General features: G+C 46.1%; 1 protein-coding gene across 3 annotated transcripts in view; it reads left to right on the plus strand.

Moving 5' to 3' along the window:
* The window catches only part of CNTN5 (contactin 5), a 744,496-nt gene that overhangs the window by 192,627 nt on the left and 528,267 nt on the right, over positions 1-23,602 (plus strand). For all 3 annotated transcript variants that reach the window (XM_077341497.1, XM_077341498.1, XM_077341499.1), the window contains exon 2: positions 18,268-18,404. The gene's annotated coding sequence lies outside the window, so the exon portion shown is untranslated. The remainder of the gene's footprint in view (positions 1-18,267; positions 18,405-23,602) is intronic.

Raw genomic sequence — 23,602 nt, forward strand, 5'->3', positions numbered from 1 at the left:
AACCCTGCAATATAGTTAGCACTGAGCTCCACTTCTGACCGCCATTGACATTCCAGGAGCTCAAACAGCCAGTTAACAGTAATTAATAATGCTGAAGCGGGTACAGCAGCAGAGGGGGAAATACAAAGCCATTCAGTGCGTGAGCCACAGGCCAAAACGCCAGCCTGGCCTCCTCAGCTGGTTTTTGTCGAGTGCCCTTTTAGCTGGCCTGAAAAGCAGCTTAGCAGCTGCGGGGCAGGTGACCTTGATAGATGCATCCTGCCTTGCTGAAAAGTTGGGCCTTGAAGCCCCTGGCTTCCTTCCCGCCTGGAAAGCAAAAGGCTGGGAGGTTCGCGAGCAGAGCCAGCTTGGCCTTGCCAAACCCAAGGCTATCATGAACACAGGCCGCCTTGTCATCTGTCAAACGTGGACATGCAGCTCCGGGGCAGTCTTTCAGATTGCCGTAGTCACTACCAAAAGGCTGCAGCTTAGTTGTAGAAGAAGAAGAAGAAGAGTTGGTTCTTATATGCCGCTTTTCTCTCCCTGAAGGTGTCTCAAAGCGGCTTACAGTCACCTTCCCTTTCCTCTCCCCACTACAGGCACCCTGTGAGGTGGGTGAGGCTGAGAGAGCCCTGAGATTACTGAAGAAGAAGAGTTGGTTCTTATATGCCACTTTTCTCTACCCGAAGGAGTCTCTAAGCAGCTTACATTCACCTTCCCTATCCTCTCCCCACAACAGACACCCTGTGAGGTGGGTGAGGCTGAGAGAGCCCTGATATCCAGCTTTATCAGTGCTGTGGCGAGCCCAACAGATTTATCAGTGCCGTGGGGAGCCCAAGGTCACCCAGCTGGTTGCATGTGGGGGAGTGCAGAATCGAACCCGGCGTGACAGATTAGAAGTCTGCACTCCTAACCACTACACCAAACTGGCTCCAGGGCAGGGCAGCACTGCTTTCCATTGAGGAAGGGGGCAGGAGAGAACCTGCTTTGCATTTTGGAGGTCTCTGAGGTTTAGTCTCCTAGTTATATCCCAAAAAAGAGGAGAGAGGGAAGAGCCATGCAGGTGCCCTAAGGAATGAGAAATTCCTGCCGATTTGGGTATGGGACCTTGGATATGTGGAGTTGCGGCGGGTGGGGTGCTCAGCAGGGATCTGGGATGGGATCTGCCATTTCCTCAAGCGGAGAGTGGGTTCCCAGTTCCCCATGGGCCATGAGCAGGGGGTGGGGGTAGGGTTGCCAGATCCAGGTTGGGAAACTCCTGGAGATTGGAGGGGTGGAGCCTGCAGAGGACAAGGACCTCGGTGGGATGCCAGCCTTCAAGTCCACCCTCCAAAGCAGCCATTTCCTCCAGGGGAACTGGTCTCTGTAGTCTAGAAAGAAGCTATAATTTCCCAGGGACCCTCAGGTTCCACATGGATGCTGGTATCCCCAAAAGGGCATGATTTTTGTTGTCTGGAGGAGATGGCAAATTTAAGGGATGACTCTTGGCATCACAATCCTGGGCAACCCTGCTCACAGAGTTGTTGTGGAGGACAGGAGAATGATATAAGACATTTTAGGTCCCACTAGGGAGAAAGGTGTGCCTGGCTTTTTCTAAAAAGCAACAGAAGAGACCTGTCTGCACACAAAGGATAATGCTCTTTCAATGTGCTTTGGCAGCTGGATTTTCCAGTGCAGAACAGGAAAATCTACTTCTAAAGTGCATTGAAAGTGCATTATCTATTGTGTGCAGACTAGGCCCTAGTTACAAGTAGAAGAAGATGATGACTTGAGTTTTATACCTCACTTTTCTCTGCCCTGAGGCATCTCAAAGCAGCTTACAATTGTCTTACCTTCCTCTGTCCACAACAGGTACCTTTCAAAGCAGGTAGGGCTGAGAACTGGGACTAACCCAAAGTCACTCAACAGGCTTCATGAGTCTCAGAGCAGCTGACAATCACCTTGCCTTCCTCTCCCCACAACAGGCACCTTGTGAGGCAGAGAGTTCTCAGAAAACTATGAGTGATTGGCCCAAGGTCACCCAGCAGGCCTAATATGGAGGAGGAGTGGGGAATATAGATTAGAGTCCACTGCTCTTAACTCCTATATCAGGTGGCCAAATTATCCAGGGACGATAATTCCCATGAGCCCTTTCCAGCATGGCCAATTGGCAGGGACTCATGGGAATTGTAGTCCAGGGACATCTGGAGAGCCACGGCTTGGCCACCCCTGCCCTTACCCATACGCTTCCAGAGCTCTACTGAAATCAGCTGATTTTCCTCACCTGAAAAACATAACTATGCATTGTGAATTCATATGCCAGACATCCCTTGAAAGGACGGCTTGCTTGATTGGTGCTGAAGGCTACCAAGCACAAAGTATGAGGATTGAATGCGTTACCTATTGCTAAGAGGGCTAGGCAACAACCAGCCATCATTTCCACATGAAGCGCTCGACAGCCACATCTGCCCCCGGCCCTTACTTCTCTCCCAGAGGTGGCCAGCTGTGGTGTGAACCTTGAGGCTTGGGACCAATGTGAGTCCTTGATCCAATTTTTCCACACCTGCTGGGCCCGTAACCGAAGGACTCTTTTTTTCCTGCTCTGACATTGGCACACCGGCAGCATGCTGACCTTGTACCTGCACATGGCAGAATGGTCCCCCAGGGGAAGATCCCTGCTGAAAGGGAAGATAAGCAAGTTCAACAGTCTCTGCATGGGTAAAGAGCCTCTTCTTTCACGGGCCACTGGCAGGGCTAAATAATTGGACAGAAGGCTCTTATAGTGGAAGGCAATGAGGTGCATAACCACCATGGAAAAGGGCTTTGAAAAATGAGATTTAGAGTAGTTTGCATGAACATAATGCCATTTTACAATAATTTGGAACAGAAGCTTTTTTGATGGTGCAGAATGGTGATTTTAAAGACAGGAGCTGGGGGTGTAAAAGGAGGCTGCTGTAGACCGTCGATGTAGAGAATGAATTCAGAATGACTCCGTGGCAAATTTTACCGTACTGATTTACGTGACCAATAAAAGGGCAAGATTCAGACAAAGCTATCAATTGGCTGTGGAGTTTAATTCCACTGAATGCTTTTTTTTTTTTTTTTTACTGGTAGGAATTGGTATTTAATTGACTTTTATAGTATTTTTTTAAATTACCTCTAGGATGTGCACTGCTTTTGGAAAAGTTTGTACATAGCCTCAAGTGACTTCAGTTGAGGGTATGACTGAGAGTTATTTCACGACAGAGAAAATAATCAGCATTTATTTCCACATCAGGGGTTGCCAACAGTCTGGAGGAGGAAAACTGGCATATCACATCAATAAAGGCCTAGTGGGTTTGCATATTTCTGTTCCTGCAAAATTTGATGGGGGAAAATATTTTAAATCCCCCCTTGCCTGAGCAATCCCCGCCTAGTACACAGAGCACAAGATACAAATTAAATTTTCTTAATCTGCTGTGGGTGTTGGCTTCCCACAACTGCAAAGACTTAATGGGAGAGTTGCTCACTCCAGACTGGGAAATGCCTGGAGATTTAGGGGTGGGGCCTGAGGAGGGCAGAGTTTGGTTAGGAGAAAGTGGTTAGGAGCACCAGCTACTAATCTGGCAAGCCAGGTTTGATTCCCGCTCCCCCGCATGCAGCCAGCTGGGTGACCTTGGGTTCACCACAGCACTGATAAAGCTGTTCTGACTGAGCAGAAATCTCAGGGCTCTCTTAGCCTCACCCACCTTACAGCGTGCAAGTTGGGGGGAGAGGAAAGGGAAGGCAAATGTAAACAGCTTTGAGACTCCTTCCAGTAGAGAAATGCGGCATGTAAGAACCAACTCCTCCTCCTATTTCTTTTCTTCTTCTTCTCCTCTGTAGTCTGGAGATCAGTTCTGATTCCTGGTGCGCTCCAGTGAAATGACTACAGACAGAGAATCTTCTTTATCTTAAAAATGAAAGCCAAAGACGAGGACAGGCATAGAACTCATTTTTTCTTCCTCAGTGGCTTCTATTTCTTAAGTTACAGTGATTTTAACATTATATTCTCAAAAATTCACAGTGAGCATCCAATGATGAAGTATCCAGTGGACCTTAGTTTCCAATTGTTTTTGGAGGGGAAAACCTTTGGAACCCAAGGTCCATTGTATACTCAACTGAGGAAGAGACATCCTCTTGAAAACAAGTTATATACTGGACCTCATTTTGGCTTTCATTTTTAAGAATAAAGAAGATTCTGTTTGTCCATAGCCATATCCTCAGCTTCCTTCTCGTCCTTGGCATTCATTGGTTGGCAGGTCTTATTTCTGTCTCCCCCCCTCCTCCTGCCTGGAGATTGGCAACTCCAGTTCCCACTAACCTTCCCTCCCCCACTTCCCAATGGAAATACACTGGAGAGACAGCCCAAGATGTTTCTGATTGAACAGCAATGGCATTTTCTTAGCCTGCCTTATTCATGGTTGCTGTCAAATTTACTGCAAAAAGTCAACTGCATGCTACTTTCTTTCCAAGCATTTGTCCGCAGTTCTGAAGAAGAGGAAGGAAGGAAGGAAGGAAGGAAGGAAGGAAGGAAGGAAGGAAGGAAGGAAGGAAGGAAAAGACTTGGAAGCACACAGCCGATAAATATCAGCCACCTTGTACATAAGCATTGCTAATTGCAGAAAAGCCTTTTTGAAAAATAGCCGCGACGGATTGCTACCTGCTGGGTCTCCTTTTTTAATTTTAGTAACAGTAGGCATTATTATACAGAACCGCAGGAGGCATTTCTTCTCCCCGCGCAACGCGTGAATCCCCCATCCCTAATTAATGAGATCCCTTTCTTAGATGTTTTGCTTTCTTACAGAAGGTTTGTTCGCACAATCAAGATTCAGTCGTTGATACCAGAGGTATTAATTTGCCTGTATAGGTTTCCATGGGTTTTTAAAATCCACCGAACTCCCTCTGATTTTGGACAACACAGAGTTGCACCCATTCTAAGTCCCGCCAAGGTCTGTGCATTTCAGAAGTGTGTCCCTGTTAGGAGGGTATCCTTGCTTTGTTGTTGTTGTTAGCTGCGAAGTCGTTTCTGACCCATCGCGACCCCATGGACAATGACCCTCCAGGCCTTCCTGTCCTCTACCATTCCCCGGAGTCCATTTAAGCTCGCACCGACTGCTTCAGTGACTCCATCCAGCCACCTCATTCTCTGTCGTCCCCTTCTTCTTTTGCCCTCGATCGCTCCCAGCATTAGGCTCTTCTCCAGGGAGTCCTTCCTTCTCATGAGGTGGCCAAAGTATTTGAGTTTCATCTTCAGGATCTGGCCTTCTAAGGAGCAGTCAGGGCTGATCTCCTCTAGGACTGACCGGTTTGTTCGCCTTGCAGTCCAAGGGACTCGCAAGAGTCTTCTCCAGCACCAGAGTTCAAAAGCCTCAATTCTTTGACGCTCGGCCGTCCTTATGGTCCAACTTTCGCAGCCATACATTGCAACTGGGAAGACCATAGCCTCGACTAAACGCACTTTTGTTTGCAGGGTGATGTCTCTACATTTTAGGATGCTGTCTCAAGACTATCCTTACTTACTCTTCGTCATATTGGTACATTCACAGGTCACATTTTGTCTGGTTTCCTCCCCTGACCGGGAATGACTATCTGGTTGATTGGCTGGTTTGCATCCAAGTTTTCCACCGGAGAGAACTCAAAACTATTCACAGTGACATGTAGGAGACTGCAGTTGTTTTTATTCCTAAGTAGGGTTGCCAATCTCCAGGTGGCAGCTGGACATATCCTGGGATTACAATTGATTCTCAGGCAATGGAGATCAGTTGGCCTGGAGAAAATAGCTGCCGGTTGGCAATCCTAATGGGGGGGGGGCAGGACCTCATCTGGCCCCTCTTATAGCAGTGTGGCAGCAGTAGCAAAGTATAATCAGCACCCTCTGCTTTCCATCACCCATCACCCCCTCTAGAATGGGTATCTGGGGAATTTATATAGATATTGTTGGAGTTTTTGCAGCATCTGTTTTATTACAGTTTTAACATTTATATTGCATATTACTATGTCTTGGGGTTTTATGGATTTTATTGTATGGTTTTATTTGGGGATTTTATGCTGTAACTCGCCTCGAGCCTCCGGGGAGTGGCGACTAACAAGTCTAATCATCATCATCATCATCATATGCAATGAGCCAGAGAGAGAGAGAGAGAGAGAGAGAGAGAGAGAGAGAGAGAGAGAAACTGGTCCTAGCAGTTGAAAGACATGACAATTTAATTGGAAGCCCCATTGATTACTCAAACACAAAACAGCCCCTCAAGGCTTAGATTGGGGCTGATTCAACTCCCTCTTCCCCTTATGGAGAGGCCTTAAATGGCATCTCCCTTAATTTATGCCTCAGTCAACTCTAGCCTTCAGGTGGGGATGGGACCTCTGCCAGGTTGTAGGTCTTGGGCGATGCACAGCTTTACTTTAGTGATTTTCAAAGCAACGAGATTAATAGAGGATGGGCTCATCAAAGGGTATGTAGCTACAAGATGTTAGGCTATACAAAGTCTGTACTGTGCATGATTGAACAGGAATATGGGGAATGTCCTGCAGAGGGCATCGGAGGAGATATATAGTTAGGATATTTCAGTCAGGAACTTCCTGATATTTTAAAACAAGCTCCTCCAGTGTCCTGATTGGCCCACCAGGAGACTTCCTGCTCCTTTGAGCATACTTCCTCCCTGCTTGCCTCCAGTAAGAGAGTTAGTGAGGTCTCTCTCTCTCTCTCTCCCCACAAAGTTGTTTCTCTTCACAGTAGAACTATTTTAAGCAGCTTGGTGCTCTGCTCTCTCACATATTTAAACTCTGCCAACAAAAGAAAGTTTCATGGTCGAAAGCAGCAAAGCACTGAAAGCCAGCCCTAGGAGGCAACAGCCCTAAGAGTCTTATGACTACAGTGTGAAGCCAGACACTAAGGCAGGGGTAGTCAAACTGCGGCCCTCCAGATGTCCATGGACTACAATTCTCATGGGAATTGTAGTCCATGGACATCTGGAGGGCCGCAGTTTGACTCCCCTTGCACTAAGGGTTAGATCAGGCTTTCTCTACCAGGATTTCATTAAGTCCTGGGGTTTCTTGAGAGCCCTGGAAGGGGTTCCTGACTGGGTGGAAGTTAATTCATTTTTCATTTTTTTTTTGTTTTTTAATTGTTAAACATTTATCAGGTGGTATGACCATATTGGACCTCCCAAGATGGTGGGAAGGGGAGGGACCCCAGCTGGGCGTGTCCACAACTATGTTCCCCAACCGTATTCTGCACGATTGCACCACTTCTGGGGTTTCTTGAAACCTGAAGACTATTTCAGGGGTTACTCAACAGTCAAGAAACCTAAGAAACGCTGGGCTAGGTAGATCACTGGTTTGATCTAACACACCTCTTATCTTCTAATCATAAAGTACATGAGATAAAATGTGGGCTTTTCCCTCAAAGGCAACATAAAATTCAACCTGTATCCAGTGCTTGCAGAACAAAACTAACTTGGTTTTTCTCAGGGTTTTCTTCTGGCGTACTTCTCTGGAAAGTGATTACCTGCACTGCTAAATCACCCCAACTTTCTGTCTGTGCCATCCGTCGTCTTGCTCAGAATTGCCGGTATTAATATGTAAAGCCAGCAAGAGAAAGTCAAATCATTTGTTCATAATTAGACGGCTTGATGACTGTAAGTAATCGCCGAGTATTCATTGCCGCTTTGTAAGATTATATTATCATTAAACCGTATTTACACTGTATTTGCATGTGCCTCCGCGGAAGTTGATCGTGTTCGTCTCTCACCGCTCGTTAAGACGTTTCCAGCGCAATCAAAATGCGCTTCTGAGAGGCGCATCCCAATTGAACGTGTCGCATTAATTGCCGATTGTACTTTTTAGCAAAACGCTTCGAACGGGGATTTTTCTTTTTCCTTTTTTAGAATTACAATATTGTGATAATTGTTAGGTAAAATATGTTAAATGGTTCTTTTGAGAATACCTTGCATATTAAATGACATTAGATGCCCGACCCCCCTCCCCAAAAAGAAATCACAGAGATCAGAGAGGTAGTTGAATCCAGGAACAGTGGGTGGAGCTGGAAGAACGTCTCCCGTAAACTGATTTGGGCCCCGTCTGTTCCCAAAGGACTTCTCCTTCTTGCATGCTGCTGCTATATTAGCAGTTGCTTGACAGGAGTTGCAAAACTTCTAAGTGAAGAAGAAGAAGAAGAAGAGGAGAGTTGGTTCTTATATGCTGCTTTCCTCTACCTAAAGGAGTCTCAAAGTGGCTTACAGTCGCCTTCCCTTTCCTCTCCCCACAATAGACACCCTGTGAGGGAGGTGAGGTTGAGAGAGCCCTGAGATTACTGAAGAAGAAGAAGAGCTGGTTCTTATATGCCATTTTTCTCTCCCTGAAGGTGTCTCAAAGTGGCCAGAGTCTCATTGTCCAGATATTTTTAATTACTCTAACTGACAACAGAATTGTTGACTCAGAGAGTTTTATTTCTGGTATTCACTCCTCTCTGCTCAGTTTTCCCATTCAGAGAGATGAACCGTTTCCTCCATATGAGCAAGACATCATGCCACGTCTGCCTTTCATTACAGAGTCATTTAGAGCAGGGGTAGTCAACCTGTGGTCCTCCAGATGTTCATGGACTACCTTATTTTGCCTTCCCTTTCCTCTCCCCACAGCAGACACCCTGTGGGGTAGGTGAGGCTGAGAGAGCGCTGATATCACTGCTCGGTCAGAACAGCTTTATCAGTGCCGTGGCGAGCCCAAGGTCACCCAGCTGGCTGCATGTGGGGGAGCGCAGAATCGAACCCGGCATGCCAGATTAGAAGTCCGCACTCCTAACCACTACACCAAGCTGGCTCTCTTGTGGCTATCAGACACAAGTCTGCTTTTACCTTCAAGCCATTTGCTACTATGTTGATCTGAAGGAGTGCTGCGATGGGGTGAGCCCCCAAATGAGCAGAGCATAGAGAAGCACGAGTCGTCTTTTCACCGTCTGATTTTTTTTTTTTTTGCTTGGATCTCAGAGATGGTCTTTTGGCTCACGAATAATGTGCATTTGTAGCACGGAATTGTTTGTTTGGAGGTGGACACCAGCAAAGGTATAAGATAGGAGATCAGGATTTCTGGGTCTTGTATGGCAATTGGTTGGGGGGGGAAGGAGGTGAGGCGCACAGTCATGATAATACGTTTAATGCAGCCTTTTGTCAATCCAAAGAGTCTCCAGTGACTTCTAAAGCTACCCTTTGTCCCTTCTGGTAAGTACGGAAGACTGCATTTTAAAAATTCTCTGGTTAGGCTTTGAGACCTGGAGCTAGGCTGACCTATAGGGGATAGGGTTGCTAGCTGTGGCTTCTGTGAATACCACAGTGACATTTGTTAGCTTCTGTCGGGGGAACTGATCTCTGTAATCTGGAGATCCCTGACAATTGTATGAAAACTTCAGGCCCCTCCCATAGGTTGGACACCCAAGTTCCTATTAATCGTATTGTTAAACGGAAGAAGAAGAAGGAGTTGGTTCTTATATGCCGCTTTTCTCTACCCAAAGGAGTCTCAAAGCAGCGTACAATTGCCTTCCCTTTCCTCTCCACAGAACAGACACTCAGTGAGGCAGGTGAGGCTGAAGGAGCCCTGATATTACTGCTCTGTCAGAACAGCTTTATCAGTGCTGTGGTAAACCCAAGGTCATCCAGCTGGCTGCATGTGGAGGAGGAGCGGGGAATCAAACCTGGCAAGGAAAGGATTCTCTGAGTCTTTACAAACAACCCATCCAACCATGGCTGGGGAAGAAGAAAAGAAGAGCTGGTTTTCTGGTATCCTGCTTTTTACAACCCAAAGGAGTCTCAAAGTGGCTGATCATAGCCTTCCTTGCGAGGTAGGTGAGGCTGAGATAGACTGGCCCACGGTCGCCCAGCTAGCTTCACATGGAGGGGAAGTAGGGAATTTGTCAGGGCTTTCAAACTTGGCTTGGTCCTAAGTCCCTCCAGAGAAATAGAACTGCAGAGTAACAGAGCAGAGTACAAGAAGAGTAGGTGCTTTTGTACCACTTTTCTCTACCAGAAGGAGTCTCAAAGCCTTCCCTTGCCTCTCCCCATGACAGACACTCTGTGAAGTAGGTGAGGCTGAGTGAGCCCTGATATTACTGCTCAGTTAGTGCTGTGGCAAGCCCAAGGTCACCCAGCTGGCTGCATGCAGGGGAGCGGGGAATCAAACCCGGCTCACTGGATTAGAAACCGCTGCCCTCAACCACTATACCAAGCTGGCTGGTATGCTGTTATTATCCTTTGTGGATGAGGCACAGATCCAGCCTTATAGCACTATGAGGTTTAAAATAAAGTAATCTTTACTGGGAAAGATTATTTACAAAATATATCTTATTCATCTGCTTCTCTCGCCTTACTGAAGCAGAGTACAAAAGCTTAAGTGATAGTTACAGAGAAAACACATTGCAAGCCTCTTGTGTCTAGACTGCAGGCAGACTCCATCTCACACATCAGCAGAGAGCCTTAATGGAATCTGCTCCTTGCTTACTTCTGCAAAGCACACACACTTATCTTCTTCCTGCAGAAGCGGGAAGTAGGCGGGAGCATACCTCGAACAATGGAATCTCCAGGACATGTGCTTGCGGTTTTTCCTTTGCAACCTCACCCGTGACCACATGATGAGCTAATGAGCACACAGGTACAGCTCAGCTGCTTAAACAGCTTAGCGACAGCCCTTCAAGGCTGTCTTCACCCAATTACTTGCTGATTGCAGCTCCAACAGACTCAGATGCAGTTCTCCAGATTAGCAGCGGCTAAACCAAGGAGGCGTTCCATTGAAATTTCATCCTGTTAAAGGTTTTCTTTGCTATCAAACCTGTTGGCTTCGCCTAACTTTTAAAAAGTTAGTGTGTTTTGCAGCACCGTTGCTAACATTAAAAAAAAGAAATTCCTTAACCATCGAAGTGTTGTTCTGAGTGTAATAAACAAGCAGGTGGCTTAGTGCAGTGGATTTACACCGAGGCTAACAACACCTTTTTATTGATAATCTCCCACCATCTGGTCTCGTGATTTCTTCATACTAAGAAGGTGGGGGAGGGGGGAGCAGGTGAGGAGGGAGACTGTGAGGAGGTGCCGTTGCATATATTAGGCAATGGATAGTAATTCTGGGAGCAGGAGCAGGGCTAGAGTGAATGTTAAAAGCCGTGGCACCTTTTGCAGGCAGGAATAGCAAAGGCTCTCTCTAGACCAACTTTACAAAGGATATGTGGGCATCTATTGGCAGCCAGATTGGGGAAGTGCTGTCACCCAGCGGAAGAAGGCATGGTTGGCGTGGAGAAAGTTCCAGGTTGTCTCCAGCAAAGAGCCTCACCCACTGGGTATTGGGGAAAGACTGGCCTCTGTCTAAAACTCTGGATTGAATGATTGAATTAGTTGGATTTATAGTCCACTGTTTATGGTCCAGCCAGCTCATGGTGGTGGGAAGGGGAGTGGTCCCAGGTGGGCATTTACACAGATGTGCTTCTCAGCTATATTCTGCATGATTCCACCCCTTCTGAGGTTTCTTGAAGCCTGAAGAATGTTTCAGGGGTTGCTCAATGGTAAAAAAGTTGAGGAAGGCTAGATGCCCAACAAGAGCCTCTTGTGGCGCAGAGTGGTAAGGCAGCAGACATGTAGCCTGAAAGCTCTGCCAATGAGGCTGGGAGTTCAATCCCAGCAGCCGGCTCAAGGTTGCCTCAGCCTTCCATCCTTCCGAGGTCGGTAAAATGAGTACCCAGCTTGCTGGGGGGTAAACGGTAATGACTGGGGAAGGCACTGGCAAACCACCCCGTATTGAGTCTGCCATGAAAACGCTAGAGGGCGTCACCCCAAGGGTCAGACATGACCCGGTGCTTGCACAGGAGATACCTTTACCTTTAGGTGTCCAACATTGCATTGGTTAGACCTCGTTTGGGATATTGTGTCCAGTTATCGGCACCGCAGTTGAAGAAGGATATCGGCAAGTTGGAATGGGTTCAGAGAAAGGGGACTAGGATGGTTGAGGGGTTGGAATCCAGGCCTTATGAGGAAAGGTTGAGGTAGAAGAGGAGGACAAGGGGGGTTAGATACATAAAAGGGAGACATCTTGATGAGGGAGCCAACTTGTTTACTACAGTTTTAGGGACAAGCAGTGGGTTCAAATTTTTGGGAAAGGAGGTTCCAGTTAAATATTAGAAAGCATTTTCCGACGGGGAGGGCTGTATGTAGAGCTACTTTGAGACTCCTTCGGGGAGTGGAAAGCAAGGTATAAAAACAACTCCTCTTCTTCAAGCCCAGAGCACAATAATGACGCCAAGGAAATCCACAGGCCTTTTATGAACATTGCCTCTAGAGTTCAATATTGGTTATATAGATGTTAAATATAAACTTCCAAAGTATCCCACAGTTTAATAAACCAGCACATTCAAATATGCATTCCCTCCTCCTTCCCTTTATAGCAAAGCTTGTGAGCCAAAGTGCAAATGAAAATTAGACAGTATTCAAAACTTGATTTCTGGGGCTGGCTAATTTTTTTTTTCATGGTCTTCCTGATTTTCTGTCCAGAGGGGGAAAAAAAAAAAGAAATCCGTCATTTGCATGACTCAGAAATTCATTAGCCCAAAGCGCTGATACCCAAGAATTATTTGGGCCACAGTTGGGCTATCATTATTCAATCTGCTAGCAGCTCCTGATTCGAATCAATAGAAGGCCAGAGGGCCTTGACAAGCTATATTTTTTCTAATATTGATCCTGATGACCAAGCTGGTGCCCTCGAGTCTAACTATTGATTTATTCTTTCTTTTTTTTTAAGAGAAAGAGAGAGAGCTGTCAAGCTAGAGGCCAGTTTTCTGCTATTAAATGCGTCAGGCCTTGTAATTAACACAAACGGCAAGCTGTCATTTATTTGGACAAGAAGAGAGGCTAGCAGGAATAATTTTAAACTAATATATATGTGTCCCTGTTTTGAATTTTTCTATCCATCCATCCATCCATCCATCCATCCATCCATCCATCCATCCATCCATCCATCCATCCATCCATCCATCCATCCATCCATCCATCCATCCATCCATCCATCCATCCATCCATCCATCCATCCATCCATCTATCTATCTATCTATCTATCTATCTACCCAACTTTTAGGCTGACAAATTCGGGGTTTGGGCATTTAGCTGTAGAGGGACGGAGCAGAAACAATGCGATGAAATTAATTCAAAAGAAGGCAACAGAATTTTAGAACCATTCTAAACATTAATTTACCAGTTAATCCTGTGGTCTCACTATGCCACCTACTTATCTGGTACAGACCCTGCTGAACTTAGGCAGTTCCATCAGGGTCTAGGTCTCAACCGGTGGCTTGTTCCACCAGGCTGGAACCAAAGCCTAAAAGGATGAAATTAATTCAAAAGAAATTCCGTCTAAACATCCGGAAGAAGTTCCCGACAGTGAGAGTGGTTCCTCAGTGGAACAGGCTTCCTCGGGAAGTGGTGGGTTCTCCATCTTTGCTGGCAGGGGCTCATGGGAATTGTAGTCCATGGGCATCTGGAGGACCACAGGTTGACTACCCCTGATATAGAGGATGGAGCAGAGTTGTTGTCTGTTGCCCCAGAGGGTTGGACCAGAACCAAATGGATGAAATTCATTCAAAATAATTTTTGGCTTAACATCAGGAAGAAGTTCCTGAAAATTGGAGCCATTCCTCAGTGGAACAGGCTGAAAGGATTTTGTCTGAGCTTGGCTCTTGTGATCTTTTCTTGCATGCCCAGGGAAGTGCTGATTGCCACTTGGGAGTCAGAAAGTTAATTTCCTGCAGACCAACATGGCCAGTGATTCTGTTTTTTTTGGGGGGGGCAATCATCTGGACATGGAAAGGGGGTCACTGTGGGTGGGCACGTAGTTGTGCATTTCCTGCATTGTGTAGGGGTTGGACTAGATGACCCTGGATGTCCCTTCCTCACCAGAACTTGAGGGTAAACAAAGCATGGGTGTTACAGAAGTTGATGTTCCTTTTATGATTTTTCGAGCAATTGTGTTTTTAACAAACGGCACCACACTTGATGGAAAAATCAAACACAAAACGTTGATGCCAGTTTTTTCCTATAATAATACTTTAAGCTTTCATCAATGGAGCCAATGAAATGACTGGAAATCATGCAAAGATGATTTGCTGTTAGAAAATACAGCACAAATATGTACCAACAAATGGCAAGGAACAATAAATAGCCTATTTGTACATTTCTTATTCAAAATATTGACTAAGCCTAATATCCTGGCACGAATGCATTGCATTTGTTTTTGATTTGCACTTTGTTATCGTTATTGAACTTGGATGTTTGTGCCGCAACCTGAGTCCCTACAATTCAGAGGTGTAATGAGGCTTGGCCAAGAACAGCAGCTGGAGACAACTGTAGGGTTGCCAGCCTCCAGGTAGGACCTGGAGAATTCCCAGAATTACAGCTGATCTCCCGATGACAGAGATCAGCTCTCCTGCTTTGGAGGATGGCCTCTAGGCATCAAAACTCCACTGAGCTCCCTCCCCACACTGCACCCTAAAGCTCCTCTCCCAAATCAGTCGGACTGTTTGGCATGGTTGCTAAAAGAGTCACACTAAGATGGTGGGGATCTGGGTTCAAATTCCTATCTTCCATATGTGTGACCTCATACTTTTCTCTGACCTAGGCCCATTCCGCACACATAGGATAATGCACTTTCAATGTGCTTTGGCAGCTGGATTTTCCTGTGCAGAACAGGAAACTCTACTTCTAAAGTGCATTGAAAGTGCATTATCTATTGTGTGCAGAATAGGCCCTAATTCAAATTGGAGCCTCCCTCTAGTTTCTGCAGTCGGCTCACAATCCTACAGCAGTGGTTAATAGATGGGCAAATGTGAGTTTCTCGTCTTGCCGCCGTTCTGTTCCTTTTCGGAATAAATGAAATGGCCCACGATGTGCTCTTTATTATTTATGTTGACGGTTAACATTGAAACGAATGTTTCCATTAGGCACCCTGGAATTAAGCTCTTTAAAATCTTCCATTTATGAGCATTCCATTAAACCTCACCGAGGACTGCCGAGGTTAAGCAGTGTGACAGGGGTTAATCCATTTTTGCACATTAGCGACATGTGAGTGAGTGTTTAGCAGAACATGTAAATTCAGCTTGCTTTGTTTGCAGGAGCAAAACTGTTTGCAATCACTTTGAGGGAGTCAGGTGGTCTTTGGTGGCAATTAGCATACGTATATGTGTGTGTGTGTGTGTGTGTGTGTAATATTGTCCTGGAATTGGGTATCTGACTTGCTTACACTTCCTGATAGCCGCGCTTGAATCTGCCTTTTGGAAAGCTTGAATTGTCGCTCGGCTTGTGCTTTGCAAAATGAAATAAGACAGGGGATGGAGCTACAAAGAAATGGGCCTAACATTGCCCAGGGATGACGATGAAAGGAAATAATAGCAGCGGAATTCACTCCAGGGTTGCAAGCCCCGCTCTGCCCCCAGCTCCTTTTCTCACTGCCACTCGGTACAGCAGAAGGACAAAAATGCCATTGGGCTCTTTCCCTCAAATGACGTCACACTTCTCTAGAAATCAGCAGGAACTCTATGGTAAAAAACCATAGTGTTTGTGGGGATTCCTAGAGAGGAATTCCTAGAGTGGGCCACAGGACCTGAGAGTGAAGGGGCTAGAAAATTGAAAGCATTTGTCATGAATCAGGACGACTTATTGTTTTAACCATAGAGTTTCTGATGATTCCCAGGGAAGCGTGGCGCCCCTTCCAGTTTTTCCCTGGAACTGATATATCACACCACCGCCTGCTGGTGCCTCCCCACATTGCCCCCTTGGACCTTGCCAGGCTGTTTCTGGCAAGCCTAGTTGCAAGGATTTCTGGAACAATTTCCCACTTCCTATTTGGCAGAGAGCAGGAAGTAGCAGAATCACAACCCATTTGGCCTCTTGTTGGACTCTCTGCCGAGTGTACAAATACTGGATTCTCTTTCTTCGGCACCATCACAGTTTGGAATTTTGCTGCGGCTGGAATGAAGTGAAGTAAAGAAGCCCCATGTCTAGACTGAGTTGAGGAGGCCTATAGACACCTCCTACCTGCAGCCGTTCCTACAGATTTCTTTTGTTCAGATTTCACTATCTTTTCCTCTCTAACTTCTCCTTCCTTTCCTAGGATGCCAGTTAATTTGAGATAATGAGCCTACAAGGAGGGGAATTTGCCTGCATTGTAGGGGAACTTTGGCACATTATAAATGAAATGTAACAATGGCAAGTTCCCAAGATGGTACCCATCTGGCGAGAGGTGATGAAGCCAATCCAGCGACTTGCGAGAGAGCTCCGCGTTTTCCCTTTTAAGTAGTAACTAAGCTCCATCTCATTATGAATTCCTAATGCATTTACTGGGTTACTTCTGGAACCCAGCTGAGAATGGATCTCATTAGAAGAGTGATCCTGTAGAGTTAGTAGCCCATCCCTTGGAAGGGGTCTCTTCCCAAACACATAACAGGATTTTTTTAAAAATGCTTCTTCGGTTTCAAAATCACAGCGAGAACAGCTCTTGCATTTTTCTTGCTTTCATTAAAATAACTAGTATATATATCTTTTTTCTTTCCCACTCAGTCTGACTTTCCCTCTAACCTGGATATATGGATTATATTCATAAAGAGTCAGAGTGCTCCAGTAGTTAAGGTGCCAGACTAGGATCCAGTTAGATTTGAGTTGTTGTTGTTGTTGTTTTAATTTGCTGGCAGGGGCTCCTGGGAATTGTAGTCCAGGAACATCTGGAGGACCACAGGCTGAGGATCCCTGCCCTAGAGTCCTCCCTCCATGGCTGTCATTTCCACCCTTTAGTCAGGAGAGAAGTTGTCATTCTAGGCAGCGGAAGGTGCTCTTCCAGCAGTGCGGAATGGCAGGATACAAGCCAGGATTTTTGTGTGTGGTTCCTGGTTTACAGAAGTATAATGGCCAAATTCCACATGTTGGAAATTTTAAATAGACTACCTTTTAATTGTGAATTTAGGTTTCTTCATTTTAAACGCATTCAACATTTCGTATTTGCTAGCCCAGCATTTATTGTGCTGGTCAAAATGACGGTAAATAAAGTGCTGTTGTTGCAAAAAAAAAATCCATGTGAAACTGGGGATTCCCAATTGAAACTCAAGATATGCATTTGGGTCTTAATTAGCACTCTTTGAGTGATACATGTTCTGGTATCATCCAAGACTTGGCTCTTCACAGGGGAGAAAAGCAGGGTAAACATGCCCAAATCAATAAATATGGATATGGGTATGATCACTTTTCCCCAGGAAATAAAAAAAGGCCAAGGTCAATATAACTCCCTGTGCCTCTCACGGGGCTCTTTGCTCTGCGAATACTAGCAGGCTGGTGATCCCCAGCTTGTATGAGGTTCTCCCGGCCTTGACCTGACTTGTGCAAGGAGCTCCCGGAAGAGCTACGAACCCTGTCAGAACTAATGCAGTTCTGTACGTTCTGTAACATGGAGCTCTTCAGCCAGGCTTTTGGTTGAGGCCAGGCTAAAGGGACGTCTCGGGCCCCTCCGCTGACTTCCTCCAATGAGGTCATATTTTCATCCACCTGGGAACAGCAACCAGGGAGGACTGTATTGGGGGGGGGGGTAGAATTTATGTTATGTTTTAGTATATTGTGTTTAACTTAATAATTTAAACTCTACTTTAAATCTGTTGTTAGCCACCATGAGCTAGCTGGCCAAGGGCAGCAGCCTATAAATATAACAAATGAATGAATGAATGAATGAACGAACGAACGAACGAACGAACGAACGAACAAATGAATGAATGAATGAACAAACAAATTAATTAATTAATTAATTTATGATGGTGCAAAGTTGGGCTAAAAGATATATGTTGCTCCTATGTATTCTTACCTGACTTGGCACCATCAGCCTTTTAAAAAGAAAAATCTCCTGTAATTGGTGTGACTCTGTTTTCTCATCACTTTTCCCCAGTTATTCTCATCAGTTGACTATGTCTCTCCCCCCGCCCCCACTCCCAAGCCAAGGGCAGCAGCCTATAAATATAACGAATGAACGAACGGATAATGGTGCAAAGTCGGGCTAAAAGATATAGGTTACTCTTATATATTTTTACCTGATTGGGTGCCATCAGCCTTAAAAAAAAAAAATCCTGTAATTGGTGTGACTCTATTTTCTTATCACTTTCTCCCAGTCATTCTCATCAGTTGACTATGTTCCCCCCACTCCGAAGCCTAAGCAGATATCTGGCATGACTGAGCAGAACCATTTTAATACCTCGTCAAAAGTCAAAGCAATGACCCTTTCTTCCTTCTTCCTCAGATCATCTGAAAGGATTCTGCTTCTGATTGCACGCGTAGCTCTGCCTTCATCGGCTCACACCCCTATTACGGACTATTTTGCTGAGACCCTATCGATTTCCAGAGGCTTTCGTCCCGTCAGCCTGAAACGACAGCTAGGTAAGATGAGTCATGCGCTTCCTTTGACTTACGGTTATGTCAACGTGCTAAATATGTGCTATGAGTACTTGGCATGGATGCCAGGAACTCCCTGTGTCAGGGCTTGAAACGCCTTCCCACGCAGAGTTATGCCCTTCTAAGGCCCGCTGACTTCCCTGGACTTGGAAAGGTCTAAGTCTGCTTAGGATTGCGCTGTTAATGTCGCGCCTGCCAAGGGAACTTGTTCCCAAATGCATCACCGTTGCAAATGTGTGGCTGGCTTGTTAGGCACCAGAGTGACGCTCCCTGAGGAATCAATTACATGTTATGCTTGTAAAAAAGCATCTATCTGATGATGCTGGTTGCCGTTTTCTTTCCCGCCTCAGCCTTTATGTGCTAATGTTCGTATTTGCGCCGTTTCCCGAAGTTCTGTGGAATTTAGTAGCTCGTTATTAGAAGTGTTTCCTTACTCCAGAAATGTGCATCAGGAATAGAATTGATGGATACATTAAATATCTTGGTTGCCTGTCATGAAAATATTGGGGGGGGAGGGTATCTTTAACGGGTTAATTGTTTTGCTTTGATACGGAACGCACATGATTTGATGGGCTTAATGAAATATGTGTTGCTTTCGTCTAGAAAATGACGTATTCATCTTATACAAAGACAGTGGCATACAAGCAGTTGTATGTAATATCCCTCCTTTTATTTATATGGAGTTCCGTGCACTCTACACCCTTGGGAACTATACAGAATTCCATGCTGTAAGGTACCCCTGGAGAAACCCTTGGGGATCCTGGATATTGCATACTCAAAGTGCTTGTATTCTTGTTATGCTGGAAAGAGCACTTGTGCACACTGATGCTCATGTGGGCGAACTTAGGTTGACTTGCTGTGGTTGGGAATGAGCATTGCACTAAGAGGACTGCGGTGCTACTAGCAAACATTTAGCCTGTCGTCCCTCAACCCCCAATTTGGCAAACACATTGTTTTTTCGTTCCCCGCTGGAGTAATTTGGATACCATCAGTGCCCAGAAAAGTCTGGAGTACATAATCATCTATAGCTGTGGATCGTTGGAAAGCTGTGGAAATGTTAGAAAAGGAGATCTGGTGGGTTCCTCTGGCATCTTTACACATGCCTCACCTCTTATCCCTTATGCAAAACAAGTTCTCTCCGGCCGCCATGTGCACCAATTCCTCTTGGTTCAGATTAGCCTGGTGGCGTTCATTTTGCTTCCCGTGGCCACGGCCGTTTCATGTGGCGTTAATTTGCACGCGGTATTTGGTGTGATGAATTGAAAGGCGCGCTAATTGCGTCCTTTTCTGCTCGCAGCGCCTTCTCGGTTGGTTACTCAATTAATTGCCCACCTGCTCTTAAGTTTTTAAAGCTATAAGCTGTGGCACTTGCTCCTACCCCCTCCCCGGTCGAGTGAATGGTTTGACTTAGGACGGCACCATCTTTTCCTCCCCTCCCCCCTGCTTGGATCGGTTGCTTGTATTGGTCACAGCGTATGCCATTAATTACTACGGGAAGCCTGCAGGCGGTGGGTGATGCCGTCCTGTTGACAGCCGGCGTGTCAATTTCATTTAGGTGTTGTTAATTTCATCCCCTCTGGCGCCATCTCTGTGGCTAACTGCCAAGGCTGACTGGAAGAGGGCTGTTGAATGAGAGCCCAGAAGGAGGGTGTATGCGTCGCAGGGTGCTGAGCAAAATATTGCTCCTCTAGAACAGGAGTAGTCAAACTGCGGCCCTCCAGATGTCCATGGACTACAATACCCAGAAGCCCCTGCCAGCATTCGCTGGCAGGGGCTTCTGGGAATTGTAGTCCATGGACATCTGGAGGGCCGCAGTTTGACTACCCGTGCTCTAGAAGCTATGGTAATACATAGCCAGGGCGAAGGGCAACCGGGGACCTGTGGTCTGACTCAGATCTCTGGAACTCTTTTGGATCAGAACCTTACAGTTCTATTGGATTTGAATCAAGGCATAAGAAATGATTGCCAACCGCAAAACGAGGGGGGGGGCAAACAACTTGACCCCAAATCTTCCATTTTGCATCCAGACGGGTCAAGCTGCAACCATTATAGCTGACCTCAGCTTGACCATTGAGCTGACCTTAGCTTGACAATGGAGTTATGCACCCACTGGTTGATGTTACACACATCCGGAGTTCTTGGAAATTCCATACCGGATCAAAGTTGTGTGAGAAGAGGTATCACGAGGGAAAACCCAGGGCTTTATGCATGAGAAATTATTTGCCTTACCACTCAGCACAGGAGAGAACAGCACCGGGTTGTGGAGAATATAGAATACTTTCTGACTGTGCGTTATGTATATTTAATGTATTTATAACCACCGAGGAAGGTTGTAGAAGGAAAACATGCCGGGCTATGTGTTTCGTAGGATGTAGTCATCCATCAGGAATGCCTGTAATTTGTACGGTCCGACATCCAGACCCCTGTTGCTCTTAATTGCACATGTACCCGCTATACGGTAACGATTTTATTTTTTTAATTGTTGTAGCATGGCCGTTTTGATGCCAAATAATAATAATAATAATAATAATAATAATAATAATAATAATAATAATAATAATAATAATAATAATAATAATAATAATAATAATAATAATAATAATAATAATAAAAACAAACGGCTGCCCATAGCTTCGCTTAGTAAAGAGGGAGAAAAAAGGATTTTGAGAGCTTCATTTCTTAAATATTGCTGAAATACGTCCACTGTTCAAATGTATTGCTTCTGGTAGTTTTGTGAGCATGCAGTGTTGCTTTATATCAGGGGTAGTCAAACTGCGGCCCTCCAGATGTCCATGGACTACAATTCCCTAATGACTAATGATAGCTACAATGCGAATGCTGGCAGGGGCTCCTGGGAATTGTAGTCCATGGACATCTGGAGGGCTGCAGTTTGACTACCCCTGCTTTATATGCTTAGGGAGGGATTCCCAGCCAAGGGTCCATGGCCTTTTCCCTCTGGCCTTAATGGAGGCTAGGGAGCTGTCCACTCCCCCCCCCCCAAGGGTGAGTTCTCTCGTGCATTCTGTGCCTGGGAGGGGGTGGAGCTGGTATACCTTCTCCTACCTCAAACCATCTCCTGTCTCTTCCCCCCACCCAGTTCTCCTCAAGCCTGCTGGTTAACTTGGGTGATGATGTCATATCCAGTAAGATGTCACATTGCGGGGGGGGGGGCATGGCAGGCAGATGTGGCCAGATGACATCGCTTCTGGGGCTCCTCGAAGCCTGAAAAATTATTTCAGGGGCTCCTTCATGGTCAAAGATTTGAAGAAGTCTATGCTATCATAAGGATGTGGGCAAAATTGAAAGGGGGCAGAGGAAAGGCTGAGAGACTTGGGGATGTTCAGCCTGGAGAAGAGGCGGTTGAGAGGGGACAAATACTCTATAAGTATTTGAAAGGTTGTCACTTAGAGCAGTGGTCCCCAACCTTTTTGAGGTTGGGGACCGGCAGGGCAACTGCCCGCCCGTGCATGCCGTGATTTCTCTCAGCCTAACCAACCTCACACCTTTATTGTGAGGTCCAAAAGGAGGAGCAATGATAGAACTTCATGGATGCCAAGGTCATAGTTTGCTTCAGGTGCCCATAAAACCTTGGCCCAGCCTTCAATAGTCACTGTCCCAAGTACATTCAAACTTTTGGGTCTCCACTCTTTAGGCGCCACCTGTACAGGAAGCCAGTCGATCATTATGGAACCTTCTCCTCAGAGGACCTCTGTTGAACTTCTAAGGACTCCCCAACTTTCCAGGAGTTTGAGACAAATTGGTCTGCAGGTACAAGCAGACCTTTGACAATAGACATCCATTTGTTCTATAGGCTGTAAACAAATAAAGCCCCTCCATTACCTCTGGAACGAGCGTCTTTGTGTCCAGGTCCATACCGCATATCCAGTTAACACAAATGAGCCCATTCCCTTTCAGAGCTTGCTGGCAAAGGCACACATACCAAGGTAGTGCAACAGCTGCAAGGAGGAGAGTTTTTGGGTCTGAGGCTCATTAGCCAGATGGATGATGGATATCCAATTAAATTTTATTGTGGAAGAAGGAAAGGGGACGAAGGAGCAAATATCCGCCGTTATCTGTTCACCGCCACGCTTCATCATTTAGCAGCAGAGTGAGTTCCATCTCTGTGGCTCCAAACACCTCTAATTAAATTTTCATTGTTGCTGTTGTTGCTGTTGTTGACCTACAAATAAAAGCAGAGATCCCAGATGCGGGGCAGGAGGCGTCCGGTTCCAAGGCCGATCCGTGTTTCTGCGCAAACCGATGGGGAAGGGCCCAGTTTGCGCGCGGCGATGTCCGACGTTTCCCCCCGGCCTGCCCGACTAATTGGGAATTATAGCGGAGGGGTAGAGAGCAATTGAGACAAATGAGGCAGACCGGCCACTCCAAAACAGACCTAAGTGAATTAGAACTGATGAACCTGATTAGAGTGGATTCACTTTAACTACACGCCGGTCTCATCCGTCTTCCTGCACCTGGGCTGTCATTTCACAACTGCTTTTTTAAAAGCAGAATTCGGGGGGCTTCACTGGATGGCTTGGGGAGGCAGGGCAGGGGACTGGATGGAAGGGCAATCCGTCCTTGCAGAGCACCTGACTCCGCTCCCACGGCCGAGACATTTTGACTTCTAACCGGCACGGCCGACGCTGGCACAGACACAGCGAAAGAGCTGATACCGGTGGCAACATGCCAGCCACTCTAAATTTATCTGGATTATACACATGGCAAAAATCCCATGACCTACTGAGCCAAAAGCTTGACTTCCCCTACCCCATCCCTCACCCCGCTCTTCAATATTTGTGACTTGTACTGCCGCTGGTGGAAAAAGGTTTGACAATCTCTCTTCAAAGGAAAAAGAAGAGGGATCCTGGTGTGTTTTCATAGACAGCTATATGCTGATGCCTTTTAAAAATGCTGATGCCTTTTTGTTCCTAGAGAGGACTGGTCATAATAGAATAAAGAGAGCTCAGACAGGACTGCTCAGAACAGCACTGTCAGGACTGTGACTGTCCCAAGGCCACCCCACTGATTGCATGTGGAAGAGCGAAGAATCAAACCCAGCTTGCCAGATTAGAAACAGCTACTCTTAACCACCCCGCCGTGTGGTATGGACAAATGCATTGCCTTTCATGATTGAGGTGAAGGAAGGTGTGGGTGTTGGGTGACTGCTTAAGTTAGTGCTGTGG

Source organism: Paroedura picta, chromosome 6, assembly GCF_049243985.1.
Source record: "Paroedura picta isolate Pp20150507F chromosome 6, Ppicta_v3.0, whole genome shotgun sequence".
Taxonomy (NCBI): domain Eukaryota; kingdom Metazoa; phylum Chordata; class Lepidosauria; order Squamata; family Gekkonidae; genus Paroedura; species Paroedura picta.